The sequence below is a fragment of the Macaca fascicularis genome, chromosome 5, assembly GCF_037993035.2.
Source record: "Macaca fascicularis isolate 582-1 chromosome 5, T2T-MFA8v1.1".
Classification (NCBI taxonomy): domain Eukaryota; kingdom Metazoa; phylum Chordata; class Mammalia; order Primates; family Cercopithecidae; genus Macaca; species Macaca fascicularis.
In genome coordinates, this window is record NC_088379.1 from 180,731,619 (window position 1) to 180,745,199 (window position 13,581).

At 36.5% G+C, this 13,581-nt stretch overlaps 1 protein-coding gene across 1 annotated transcript in view; it reads right to left on the reverse strand.

The window, feature by feature from the left end:
• Positions 1 to 13,581, reverse strand: part of GPM6A (glycoprotein M6A) — a 368,540-nt gene that overhangs the window by 328,573 nt on the left and 26,386 nt on the right. The window lies entirely within an intron of this gene.

Here is a 13,581-nt window from a genome sequence, read left to right on the forward strand (position 1 = left end):
CAAGATGGTCTAAATCTGTCTCGTTTTTACATTTTAATTTTGTTTTATTTTAAGTTCTAGGACACATTGTAGGATGTGCAGGTTTGTTACATAGACAAACATGTGACATGGTGGTTTGCTTCACCTATCAACCCATCACATAGGTATTAAGCCCCAGATCCATTAGCTATTTATCCTGATGCTCTCCGCCATCCTCCAGCCCCGTGTGTGTTGTTCCCTTCCCTGTGTCCATGCGTTCTCATTGTTCAGCTAAATCTGTATTAAGACCAAGACTGATAGTCATATTTTAAGATACCATAATATAATTATTCCACATACTAGCTTCTGACCCTAAATAAGACACTTACCTTATATAGACATGATCTGTAAAATATGAAAACAAAACTATACAATGTTAACGATATCTTCAAATTCTAAAATTCTGTGATGCAATGACTAATCCCACAGCGTGCTAGTTTAGGATATACAAAATTCATGGCATTTTAAACTATGGAGTTGTTTCAATTTTGGAAAAATGATAGTTACTTACAAGACATAGCTACTTTTCCACTAGGAATTAGGAACAAAAGCAAATGATGTAGTTTGATGAGCACATACTGTTTAATGCACAAGAATGTGTAGGTTATACCATAATATTCAGCATACTAATGTGTTAATTTCTGAAACATTATTAACCAAACTTTCTTCAAATGTAGCTGACAATACAAAACACATTTTGGCTAACGGACTGTCCGCTGCAAATATTATTATCTAGTTATCACTCATCAGTTGCACACACATCCCTTTATTGGGAATTTATCATTCTCTTGAAATATGCAAGCTTACAAAACTTACCTTTAGATTACTTTTAAAGAAGCATGTTCACTTAACAAAAATCAAAATAAAACCGATTTTTCCTTTTTTTGGCCAGCATATAGGAGTTCAGAAGTCACTACTCCATTCCAACAACAAATAGAAAGCTGAATAAGTTAAAAATCAACAGCTCTTCTTAGGCCCATGAGAGAATTGAGGTCTTGAGACAAATGGACACCCCCCAAAAATTAGAGAGAAAGATAGGCAGACACAGAAATCCAATTTCCTGGAGCAGAAATCTCTGCTGGAACTAGTACTGGAGTTGAAATCTAAAATTGTAATGTATGAATTGCTGGAGGCTCAGTTTGGACAAGTTTGAGAATTAAAACTCCCAGTGGGGTCTTCCTAGGAGGTGTCCCCCCACTTTTCTGAGTTCTACCTTCAGGAGCCCTACCAGGCTTTCACAGAGAATATCAGAGAAAAATCGCCTATAGCTTCCAATGTGTGAGTGGGTGGAGAGTGGGAGAGTAGCTCTTTCGGAAAACACCAGAGCTTTCTGTTCTCAACAAGACTTACCCTCAAGGGAAAATGTTCTGCCAGTGCCTACCCGACCTCGAAGAAGGTACAGGCTCAATTCCAGCCCACTCTAGCCTTCCTGTTTCACCTAAGCAGGGAAGATACCTGCAGAGTTACAGCCCAAGGGTACAGGCTCACTAAAAGACTGAGCCCTAATTACAGGACAGGACAGTGCTGCCCCTCACACAACCTTAACCACCACATCAATCTTGTATATTAACAGGGGAGCACACTTGAAAATGTTCACGTCTCAGGCCTTACTTAAGAAATTTCTAGATGTTGCCAATCTGGCTAAAGTCTTTGGCCCAAGAATAGTAGCCCATGCTGTGCACCATCCAGGCCCAGTGACAATGTTACAGGACATCAAGCATCAACCCAAGGTGATCGAGCACCTGCTTTCCTTGCCCCTGGACTCCTACATGTCATTGAAAACTCAAATGCCTTTTCAACACCACAGACACCAGATGTTAAAGTGAGTTTACTGGGACCTGTGCCCACTCCTGAACATCAGCTTCTCAAGACTCCTTCATCTCGTTCCCTGTCGCAGAGAGCCCATTCCACCCTCACCAAGAACGCTCCCATGTGGGTGGGAGCAAAAGCAAGTCTGCCACCAACCTATGACGACAAGGCAACTTTTTTTGCTTCTCCAATGCTCAAGTGAAGTCACAGCTGCCTCTTACTTCACAGCAGTGACTGACTATAAGAAAGGACATTCCTGTACTCTCCGCTCTGCAGCCTCCCATACTCATTACTACTGTGGTTTCTAGGGAAACATAAAGACAACAGAGGTGATAGAAACATGGACCCCTGAGGAAATTTTAGCCTATGACACCTACGGCAAAGAAAATTAGTAAACACAGCCTAATTCCTAGCCAGATAGAAAAAAAAACAAACCCCACACTAAAGGCCTATTTACCTCATTTACTTTTACCCAGTATATAATGTCCTACTTTCAACAAAAATTGCAAGGCATACTAAAAGATAAACAAAATTTAAGAGACAGGGTAAGCATCAGAATCAGACTCAGATATAGTAGAGCTTTTGGAATTATAAGATAATGAATTTAAAGCAACTATGATTAATAAGGACTCTAACGGATAAAGCAGATAGCATGTAAGAACAGATGGGTAACGTAAGCAGAAAAATAGAAACTAAGAAAAAAATCTAAAGAGTGCTAGAAATCAAAAACAATGACAGAAATGAAGGCTACCTTTGATCAACTCATCAACAGATTGGATAGAGTCAAGGAAAAAATCAGTGAGCTTGAAAAAAAAAGTCAATGAAAACATCAAAAAAGAAATGTAAAAAGAAGAAAAGAAATGAAATAGAGTATCAAAGAAATGTGGGACAATTCCAAAAGTTGTAACATATTTATAATGAGAATTCAAGAAGGAAGGAGAGAAAAGAATAGAAAAAAATACTTGAAGTAATAACGACTGAGAATTTCCCAAAACTAGTAACAGACACCAAACCACCAATCTAAGAATCTCAGAGAACACCAAGCAGGATAAGTACAAAACAAAATAAAAAATGAAATCTAGGCAAACCATATTCAAACTGCAGAAAATCAAAAATACAAAAACATCTTGACAGAAGCTGGGGCAGGGTGGAGGGTGGATGAGCTTACCCAGAGAGAAGTAAAAATAATATCGGACTTCTCTCTACAACCATGCAAGCAAAATAGAGAATGTAGTAAATATTTAAACTGTTAAAAGAAAAAAACCCACCCACCTAGAAAAATTGTTTTCAAAAGTGAAGTCTTTACCAGGAAAATGAAAATTGAGGATATTTGTGCTAGCAGATGCTTCTTTAAAAGAGGTTCTTCAGAAAGAAGGAAAATGATATAGATGAGCAACCTGGATCTACGTAGAGAAACGAAGAGCTTTAAAAAAGGAATACATAAGCGTAAAATGAAATCTTTTATTTTTCTTACTTTTAATTGACATAGCAGATAGCAGCTGGTTCAAAATAATAACAACAATGTCTTCGATGACTGTATCTCATGGATAAATGAAACGCCTGACACCATTGTTACAAGAGATAGGAAAGAGGAATTAGGAATAGTCGGTTGCAAGGTACTTGTTCTACCTATGGTAATATAGTATTGCCAAGTGGTAGAGTGTCTTCTGAAAGTAGACTTAAATTAATTGTAAATATATATTTAAACTCAATGGCAACTACTAAGAAAAGTTTAAAAAGTATAATTGATACGCTAAGAGAGAAGAAAAAAATAGTCACATTAAATGCTCAGTTAAAACCAGAAAAGACAGAAAAACAGTAGAAGACAAAAAAAAAAGAGAGAGAGAGAGAGAAAGAAACAAAGAACAAGGGCAACAAGTAGAAAACAATAGCACAGTAAGAAACATGATAGATAATAATCTAACTATATCAATACAAAACTATATCAAACAAACAAACAAAAATGAAAAAAAACCCCACCTAACTATAGAGGCAAATAGATAAAAGTAAATGAATGAAGAAAGAAATACCATTACCATACTATATTAGTTCGCAAGGGCTACCGTAACAAAGTACCACATTGACTGGGTGGCTTAAACAACAGAAATTTGTTTTCCCACAATTCTAGAAGTTTAAGATCAAAGTGCCAGCAGGGTTGGTTTGTTCTGAGTCCTTTCTCCTTGGCTTGAAGATGACCACCTTCTTCTCTCTGTATCGTTACATGATCTTGCCTCTGTGTGTGCCTGTGTCCTAATTTCCTATTTTATAAAGACAACAGTCATATTGGACTAGGGCCACCCCAATTACCTCATTTTACCTTAATTACATCCTTAAAGACCCTCTCTCCAAATACAGACACATTCTGAATTTGGGGCACACAATTCAGTCCATTACGTTGTTAACACAAATCAAAAGCAGGTTGCAGTAGCTATATTAGTTTCAGGCAGTGCAGACATCAGAGCAAGGAAGGTTATCAGGGATAAGGAGAGGCACTACATAATGATAAAGGAGTCAGTTCTCAAAAAGACAAAACAATTCTTAATAAGCACGTACTTAACAATAGATTAGCAATATATGTGAGGCAAAAACTGAAAGAACTGCAAGGATAAAAAAAAATGAATCCACTATTACGGTTGTAGACTTAAACACTGCTCGATCTGAAATTGAAAGTTACAGAGCAGGCAGAAAAGCAGTGAAGAAAACAGCACAATCAATTGAATCTAATTGACATTTATGGACTACTTCATCCAACAACAGCAGAACACCCATTCTTCTCAATCTCACGCAGAACATTCACCAATATAGACCACATTTCATGTCCTAAAAAACATCTCAATAAATTTAAAAGAATAGAAAGCACACAAAGTATAATGGAATGAAACTAGAAATCAAGGACAGAAAGCTATAAATTGATAAAGACAGACCATTGATACTTCCACAAAAATTTACATAATTGAATGCATATATTAGAAAAGAAGAAAGATAGAAAATTCAATCATCTAAGCTTCTACCCAAGGAAACTAGCCAAAAAAGAGCAAACTAACTCTAAAGTAAGCAGCAGAAAAAAAATATTAATTAAAGTAGAATACAAGACATTGAAAACAGGAAATCAAAGGAGAAAATCAATGAAACCATAGAATGTTTCTTTCAAAAGATCAATAAAACTGATAAACCTCTAGCTAGGTTAACTAAGGAAAAAAGAGAAAAGAAACAAATCAGAATATCAGAAATGATATCAGAAATGGTCTATAGATGTAATGTAATTCCAGTCAAAATCCCAGCCAGTTATTTTCAAGTTATCAATAAATTGATCCTAAATTGTATATGGAAATAAACAGAAAAAAATACAGAATAGTTAGCACAATATTGAAGGAGAAGAACAAAGTTGGAGGACTGATATCACCTAACTTTAAGACTTACCACAAAATTATAGCAATCAAGACAGTGTAATACTAGCAAAAGAATAGACAAATAAATCAATGGAACAGAATCGAGAGTGTAGTAATAGAATTACACAAACACAGTCAATTGATCTTTGGCAAAGGAGCAAAAGCAACTCAATGAAAAAACAACAGCCTTTTAAACCAAAGGTGCTGGAACAAGTAGACATCCATAGACAAAAAAAGAACAAATACAGAAGTATTATACCTTTCACAGAAATAAACACAAAGGACATCACAAGACCTAAATGTAAACCACAAAACTGTAAATATCTTAGAGGATAACATAGGAGAAAAATGTAAGTGATTTTAGGTTTAGTGATGAATTTTTAGATAGAATACCAAACATATGACTCATGAAAGAAATATTGATAAGATGAACTTCATTAAAATTAATCATTGCTGCTTGGCAAAAGATGCTGTAGAGAGAATTAAAAGACAGGCCACCAGCTGGGAGAAAAATCTTTGCAAAACACATATTTGATTAGTGACTGGTATCCAAAATATATCAAGATTTCTTAAATATCTACAATAATAGAACAGATAACCCAATTGAAAAATGGACAATAAATATGACCTAACATCTCACCAGAGAGGACATAGAGATTATCGATTAGCATATGAAAAAACACTCCACATAATATGTCACATAAACAACTGAAGGTTAAAAGAATAAGATATGTTTACACACTTGTGAGAATGGCAAAAATCCAAAACACTGACAATATCAAATGCTGGCAAGGATGTAGAGAAATAGGAGTTCTCATTCACTGATGGGCTGGTGGAGATGCAAAATGGTACAGCCATTTTGGAAAACAGTTTGGCAGTATTTTATAAAACTAAAAATACATTTGGCATATGATTCTTGGTATTTACCAACATGACATATGATTCTTGGTATTTACCAACATGAATTAAAAACTTAAGTCTATACAAAAATCTACCCACAGATATTTATGGCAGTTTCATTCATAATTGCAGATAACTTGGAAACAACCAGTATATCCTTCACTAGGCACATAGATAAATTGTAGCACTTCCATACAATGTAATATTTTATAACAATAAAAAGTAATGAGCTATCAAGTCATGAAAAGATAAGGAATCTTAAATACATATTATTAAGTAAAATAAGCTCATCTAAAAAGGCTACACTATATGACTGCAACTATATGGCATTTTGGAAAAGACAAAATGTCTATAGAGACAGTAAAGTGAGCAGTGGTGGCCAGAGGTCTAGTGCAAAGAGGGAGAGAAGGCAGAGCACAGGGGATTTTTAGGGCAGTGAGACTATTCTATATGATACTCTAATAGTAGGTAGGTATCATCATACATTTGTCAAAACTCACAGAATGTGCAACATAATGATTCACTGACTCCAAATGTAAACTCTGGACATTAATAGTAATATTAGTCAGGCGAGATGGCTCATGCCTGTAATCCCAGCACTTTGGGAGGCTGAAGCGGGCAGATCATTTGAGGTCAGGAGTTCGAAACCAGCCTGGCCAACATAGTGAAAGCACCTCTCTACTGAAAAAAAAAAAGAAAATTATCTGGGCATGGTGATGGGTGCCTGTAACCCCAGTTACTTGGGAGGCTGAGGTAGGAGAATCTCTTGAACCCGGGAGGCAAAGGTTGTAATGAGCCGAGATAATGCCACCGCACTCCAACCAGGGCGACAAAGCAAAACTCTGTCTCAAAAAAAAAAAAAAAAAATAATAATAATAATAATGGCAACAATATATCAACATTGTCTGATCAGTTACAACAGAGCCCAATGTTAAAAATACCGGAAAGTGTGTGTGGAGGGATGCGGGGTAAATTGGAACTCTAGTTACTTTCAACTCATTTTTCTATTAATCAAAAATGTCTCTAAAATAATGTCTATTAATTAAAAAAAAAAAAAACACTACCAAAGAGCATAGAATGATCTTTGGAAAATGAGTCATTATTAAGCACAAAAATAAAGCTATTTAATTACTTTTACTTTCAAGACCAATTCAGCAATTACTTTCAGATTATTATTGTTCCTTAAAACACAATGATGCTGAAATATTCCACTGTGTCCTTTCTCCTTTCTAAAAACATTTTTCATCAAAGAAAACTTCTCCTACCAAAAAAATATTTGGCAAATTATCTGGAAATAAAACTATTTTGCCTTTGCACTTTGCCACCTCTCAATAAACAAGTTTGTTTTCACTGGAAATCTGATTTTTTGGATTTTAAACAGAAACACACCAGACTTTTCCTTTATAACAGAGAAGGAAACTGAGGGTTGAAGGTCAGACTCTCATTGCAGCAAACACGTGGACCCCTCGGCAGCCAAATGCCCCACAGTTTTCAGAGGCACAGTAAAGTGAACTTCCATGGAAAAGAACAAAATTCAAAAAGCAGGGGAAATGAAGAAAAGGTTACTGGTAAACAATAACAATCGACTTTGGTTTGGTTTGGTTTGCTCGTGTGTGTGTGTGTTTCACGTACGTATTTACTGACAAACGTTTATAAAATAGAGGGCTATAAGGGATACACAGAAAGAGCTGGACAGAGTTCTTGCTCTCTTTGAAAGACAAATTCTTTCTAAGCTTATTTCTTTCCTCATTCAAATTAGATTTAAAGGGTCATAGGCAGGGTTGCGAAGCTTAACACAATCACAAGTGAAAAAAAGGAAAAGGGAGAAGGCAATTGAAGAAAGCTGTATCTTCAAAGCCACAACAAACTTCTCATGTTGAAACAAAAGGTCACATTAAAAGGAAGGAATTGCAATTAGAAGGAAAGCAAGATTTTGTTTTGCTTTGTCACCGCTTCTATTTAAATTACTAAGCTGTCAGGAGAAGGAATCTTCTGATTGTTAGATCCACTGCGCTTACCAAGTGTAGGCATCACCCGATACTCACAGACCCTTTTTCCCCAACTGAAGAACACAGGGTGCCTTACAGAGATGGAAGCCAGAGCCTGTGCTTGAGCAGCGCAGAGCGCTCCTGGGGAATTCAGTGAAAGTTGCAAATACAATACAGTCTCAGTTAGGAAAGTAAAGGATACAGACCCCAGAAAGGGTCCAATTCCCAGACAAAGCCTGTTTGTCTGCAGCATCAACCACCTTCAGACATTTTTTGTTAACTCTATTTTAAAATACGGAACATATTTAGATTTTCTAGAGCCCTAATATCTTAGTGGTTTGGATTAAAATTGTAGGCTTCAAGGTTAACTCCACTGCTGCTGCGCTCCTGTGAAACCTGTCATTAGAGACCTGTGTTCTCTTTGTCTTCTGGGGGGAAAAAGAAAAAATCTGAAAAGGAGCCAATACCTGCCTTTAGGTTACTATTCATCAAAACCAATATAAAGCATATTTTCTGAGTCATATTTATTTTCAAAGCTGCAATCAAATGGGGAAGTAAAGTAGGTGCTTAATATACCAAAAATATTGTGTGCACATAATTTTCTTTAAAAACCTCATTTATCTTTTTCATATACAAATTAGAACCAAACACATTCAACAGAATGACATCCAGTAACTCCTCTCCCTAAATTAGCCCCCTCCCTCTCCTTTGTATCTCCCTCCAACTCTACTATATTCCCCTATTGGGAAGCGGGGAGGCATCAGGGTAGCCAACCAAGCTATTGAGAAAACCAAACCAAAGGAGAGAAGGAGGTGTGCAGTGAATAGAGAGAAAGTAGAAGAAACAGTTGTCTTGTCTTGAAGTCTCTGCTGCAGCTGTCTTTCTACATTAAAGGTTTTGAAATAAAGCATTTCATGTATTTTTTTCCAGAAAAATGAAAGTAGGATAGAGATGGTGTTGAAATCACCAATGAAGAATGGATACAGTCTGCATAATTTCTAGCTGTTTGGTTTCTGAAAGAGAAACCAGTAGAGATAAAAATCACACCTTGTGAAAGTCAGTTACGGGACCTCTTGCCTTTGGAAGGGTGGAAACAGTTATTTCCTTGGCCTGACACATGCTGCCTCACTGCTGGGGCATGCAGCTGAGTACATAGTTCTCTGTTGTCTACTTGAAAAGTATTTCCAGTCAGAAGAGAGTCACGTGCAGTGTATTTGACCTAAATTCTCCATGGTGCTACTATTCATTCTTCCCTTCCCTTCACATTATGATTCTTTGCATATACTTTATTATTCATCAGTTCACTCAAAGAACCCCCGCTTAGCTCTAAAATTTATTTAAAAAACAAAATTTGTGTCAGAGTCAGCTACTAAAAGTAATAGAAGTTATTTTTTTTTAAAAATTGTGGTGTATATACATTTAAGAATAATACAATATTCCAGTGTATCTATATAAAAATACTATTTATTTTGCTCAAAAAGATTTTATTTACATTAAAATGCAAAATCACTGATGATTGTTAAATTCATGCCAGTAATTATTTCTAAAGAGATTTATAGATAAAAACAACAAAACAATCCTGATCATAGCATTTTAAAACTGATATTAAATGCAAACATTTTCCGACTTGCAGATTTGCTCTGCCTTCGATCAACCATACAACCTTGGGCAAGACGATTCACTTTTCTTGGGCTCAGGTTCCACACTATAAAATAAGATGTTTAAGAATAAAATCTGAAATGGTAATTTACGGCACTAGGATCTTCATATATATAGCTTATTATTTAAAATTTAGAGAATATTCTTCGTTCACACAGAGAAAAATAAAATGCAAAACATTCCCTCACCTTTGTTTTGGGCTTGTTTCTTTGCATATGTGAATACCTGTTTGATGTATGCTTTTTAGTGTTTTGAAACACTCCTTTCCATTGTTACGCGAAGTTTCCTTTCTTGATTATGAAGGGAAAATTAGTTACTCTCTTTTCTATGCTGTGATAATGTATATCTCTATTCATATTTCTCATGAGCAGTTACATCTATTATCTTTCTATATTATTAAATTCAGATCCATGGGACAGTCAATAGTGCTGGGCATAACCTGAGTGCCCATTAAGTGTTGGTGGAAATGAATAGAGGATCACATGACTATCATCTATGTCCATTGATAATCTCACAATGCTATGTCAATGAAAACAAAGTGTGGCCATACCAGTGAACACCCACCTGAAAAGAGATGATTTATGGCAAATCACGAACCAGAAGTTTAAAGAAATAGACATGAAAAAATCCAGAGGATTTAACTTTATAGGTGCAACATCTTCTAAAGTCCAAGATTAGATAATATCGTGAATATTGAGCCTTGAGACATTGAGTGTCTACTCAAGGTCTTCAAATAAAAAACAGTCCACATCAACAGAGTTTACACAATGAGGAAAAGTTTATTCTTAAAAAAAAAAAAAAGGCATGATCCAAGAAATTGTTTAGCTTTTTATCTAATCCCAAAGTGAACTTCACAAAGCTTTAGAACATGGTTTTGCTGCTTATATTGTTGTTGTTTTCAGTAAGGTCCATCTTATGAAAGCTGTGACTCCTCTGAGGTGGTCAAATTAAAATTTTGCAGAAAGCTTACAAATTATCACATGCCAAGTGAGGTAATTAAAAGGGTCAAATACATAATTAAATTCACTTCCAACTCAATCATACTTGCTAATGAGATCTTGGGACAGGATGAATAAATGAAGTTTTCAGTTAATCCCAAACCACATCATGACTATCAATTGCAATTTTAAAAATTACTAAGCATTCTTCAAAAAGACTGTTCTGAAAGAATATTAGAAAGATCTTACTCAGCTCCCCTGGCTAGTCCCTCAGTGGAGGTGTTAATGAGCAGTGAAATGGCTAAGAAGGGACTAGAAAGATAAAATAACAAATGTCTTCCAACTTATTCACCCAGACTCTCATTACTCTGGTACACATCTGTGCCACCTCCATTTGTCTTACCCGCTTTTAATAAATTATCACATGATGCTTTATGCCGACTTTTTTTCACCAGCTTTTATTGCTTCACAGTTTTCAACTCATCATTTTTGGTTTAATAATAATTTGTGTTATTAAAACAGCCTGGTTGGGCATGGTGGCTCATGCCTGTAATCCCAGCATTTTGGGAGGCCAAGGCTGGTATATCACCTGAGGTCAGGAGTTTGAGGCCAGCCTGGTCAACATAGTGAAACCCTGTCTCTACTAAAAATATAGAAAATAGCTGGGTGTGGTGGCGCACACCTGTAATCCCGGCTACTTGGGAGGCTAAGGCAGAAGAATCGCTTGAATCTGTGAGGTGGAGGTTGCAGTCAGCTGAGATTATGCCACTGCATAATCTCAGTGGGAGATTGAGTGAGACAGAGTGAGACTTCATCTCAAATAAATAAATAAATAAATAAATAAATAAATAAACAAACTGTATGGTAGATCCTTTGTTCTGTCTTATCCCTCTCAGGTCCACCCTGCAAAAAGCTTCCTAAATACATTTTTGTTGTTGTTGTTGTTGTTGTTGTTGTTGTTGTTTTGAGACAGAGTTTCACTCTGTTGCCCAGGTTGGAGGACAGTTGCACCATGTCGATTCGCTGCAACCTCCACCTCCCGGGTTCAAGCGATTCTCCAGCTTCAGCCTCCTGAGTAGCTGGGATTACAGGAGTGAGTCACTGTGCCCGGTCCTAAATGACACTTAAAGGGCAATGTGACTATGTCAACTATCTGTTTAAAATCAACAGCTCCAAGCTGCTAGGATAAAATTGAAACTATTCAACATGACCACAGGGCCATGTACACAAGAATCCTATTTATGTCCTCCAGACACCTCTCCTGATACCTTTCCTTTATTTTCTTATTTTATTTTTGAGAGAGGATCTCACCCTGTGCCTCAGGCTGGAGTGCAATAGCACAATCTCGGCTCACAGCAGTCTTAACATCCCAAGGTCAAGCTATCCTCCAGCCACAGCCTCCCGAGTAGCTAGGACTACAGGCACATGCCACCTTGCCCAGCTAATTTTTGTATTTTTTGTAGAGACAAGGGTCTCCCTATGTTGCCCAGGGAGTGGGCTCAAGTGATCTGCCTGCCTCAGTCTCCCGAAGTGCTGGGATTACAGGCATGAGCCACCGCACCTGTCCTATACATCAGTCAATCTGAACTACTTGGAATTCCCTCAAGTCCATAATCTCCTACCTCTCCACTTTCAACCTTCACACATGCCTATCTAATACAGCAAGCTAGTGCTCGCCTGCATTCTCTGCTCATCTGTGCCATACATGATTAGGGGACAGGCTCTGAGCAGCAGTCTCTCGTGCACTTTGCCTGTATACAGGTAAATCTGTCCAATTCCAAGCTGAAGCATTAATAAGCCCCCTTGGAAAGACTAACTAAAGTTATTTTCTTCAAAACTCCTCATCAGTAAAAACAGCTAACATTTTTAGCTCCATCTGCCAGAATATTTGTCTACAATCCAAACTTGGGTGAGTAACAAGATTATTTGTTGGGTCCTGTGGAATACCAATACTGGAGTTGCAGTTATCTACTTGCCTTTCTTCCCCATTAGCCTGTAAATATCTGTGATATAACTAACCATGTGTATCTTGATCACGATTATATTTTCAGCATCTAACAGTTTATCTGGAACATAGGAGGTACATGATGGGCATTCAATCAAAATGTATTCAGTGAATAAATGAATGGACACAAAACAACCAAAAAATCCAGACTTCTCAGCGTTGCATTCATGCCTATAGAATTTCATTGCTCACCAGTTCCTAGCTAATTTTCAGAAATCTTTAAACACTTACACCTTATTCTAAAACATTATTAGTTCTTATTGCACTGATTTAGCATTTGATAACTTAATCTATGATATGTTTAAATTTATCATTGTTCAACAGAAAAAGTGTATTAGTCAAAGATAAAGTACTATAATTGTAATCACAGAATCCTCAGTGTGAAAATTATTTTATTAGTTATCTATCGAGAAAAAGCATCCCAAAATAACACTAAATTAATTTCTCTGTGAAAGGTGCTGAGGTAATTTAAAATGATTTTCATCTACTTATACTGTTAAAAAGATAAGATTTTTCTTTTTAAAACCGTAGTAATAGTGGCTTTGAAGGATTTTGGTATGTTAGGAATAAAAAACTACGCTATTTGTGTTTGAAAATTCAGTGATTCAGACTTTCTTCTAATTTGGCCTTGTGTTATCCAATTTTAATAAGTCACCTACCATGCTTCACACTGATGTTTTTACCAGGTTTTATTACTTCACAATTTTTAACTCATTTTGGCTTAATATGTTGTCTTTTTTTTTTTTTTTTTTTTTTTGGTCTTGAAACAGAGTCTCGCTCTGTTGCCCAGGCTGGAGTGCAGTCGTGTGATCTCAGCTCACTGCAAGCTCCGTCTCCCAGGTTTGCGCCATTCTCCTGCCTCAGCCTCCTGAGTA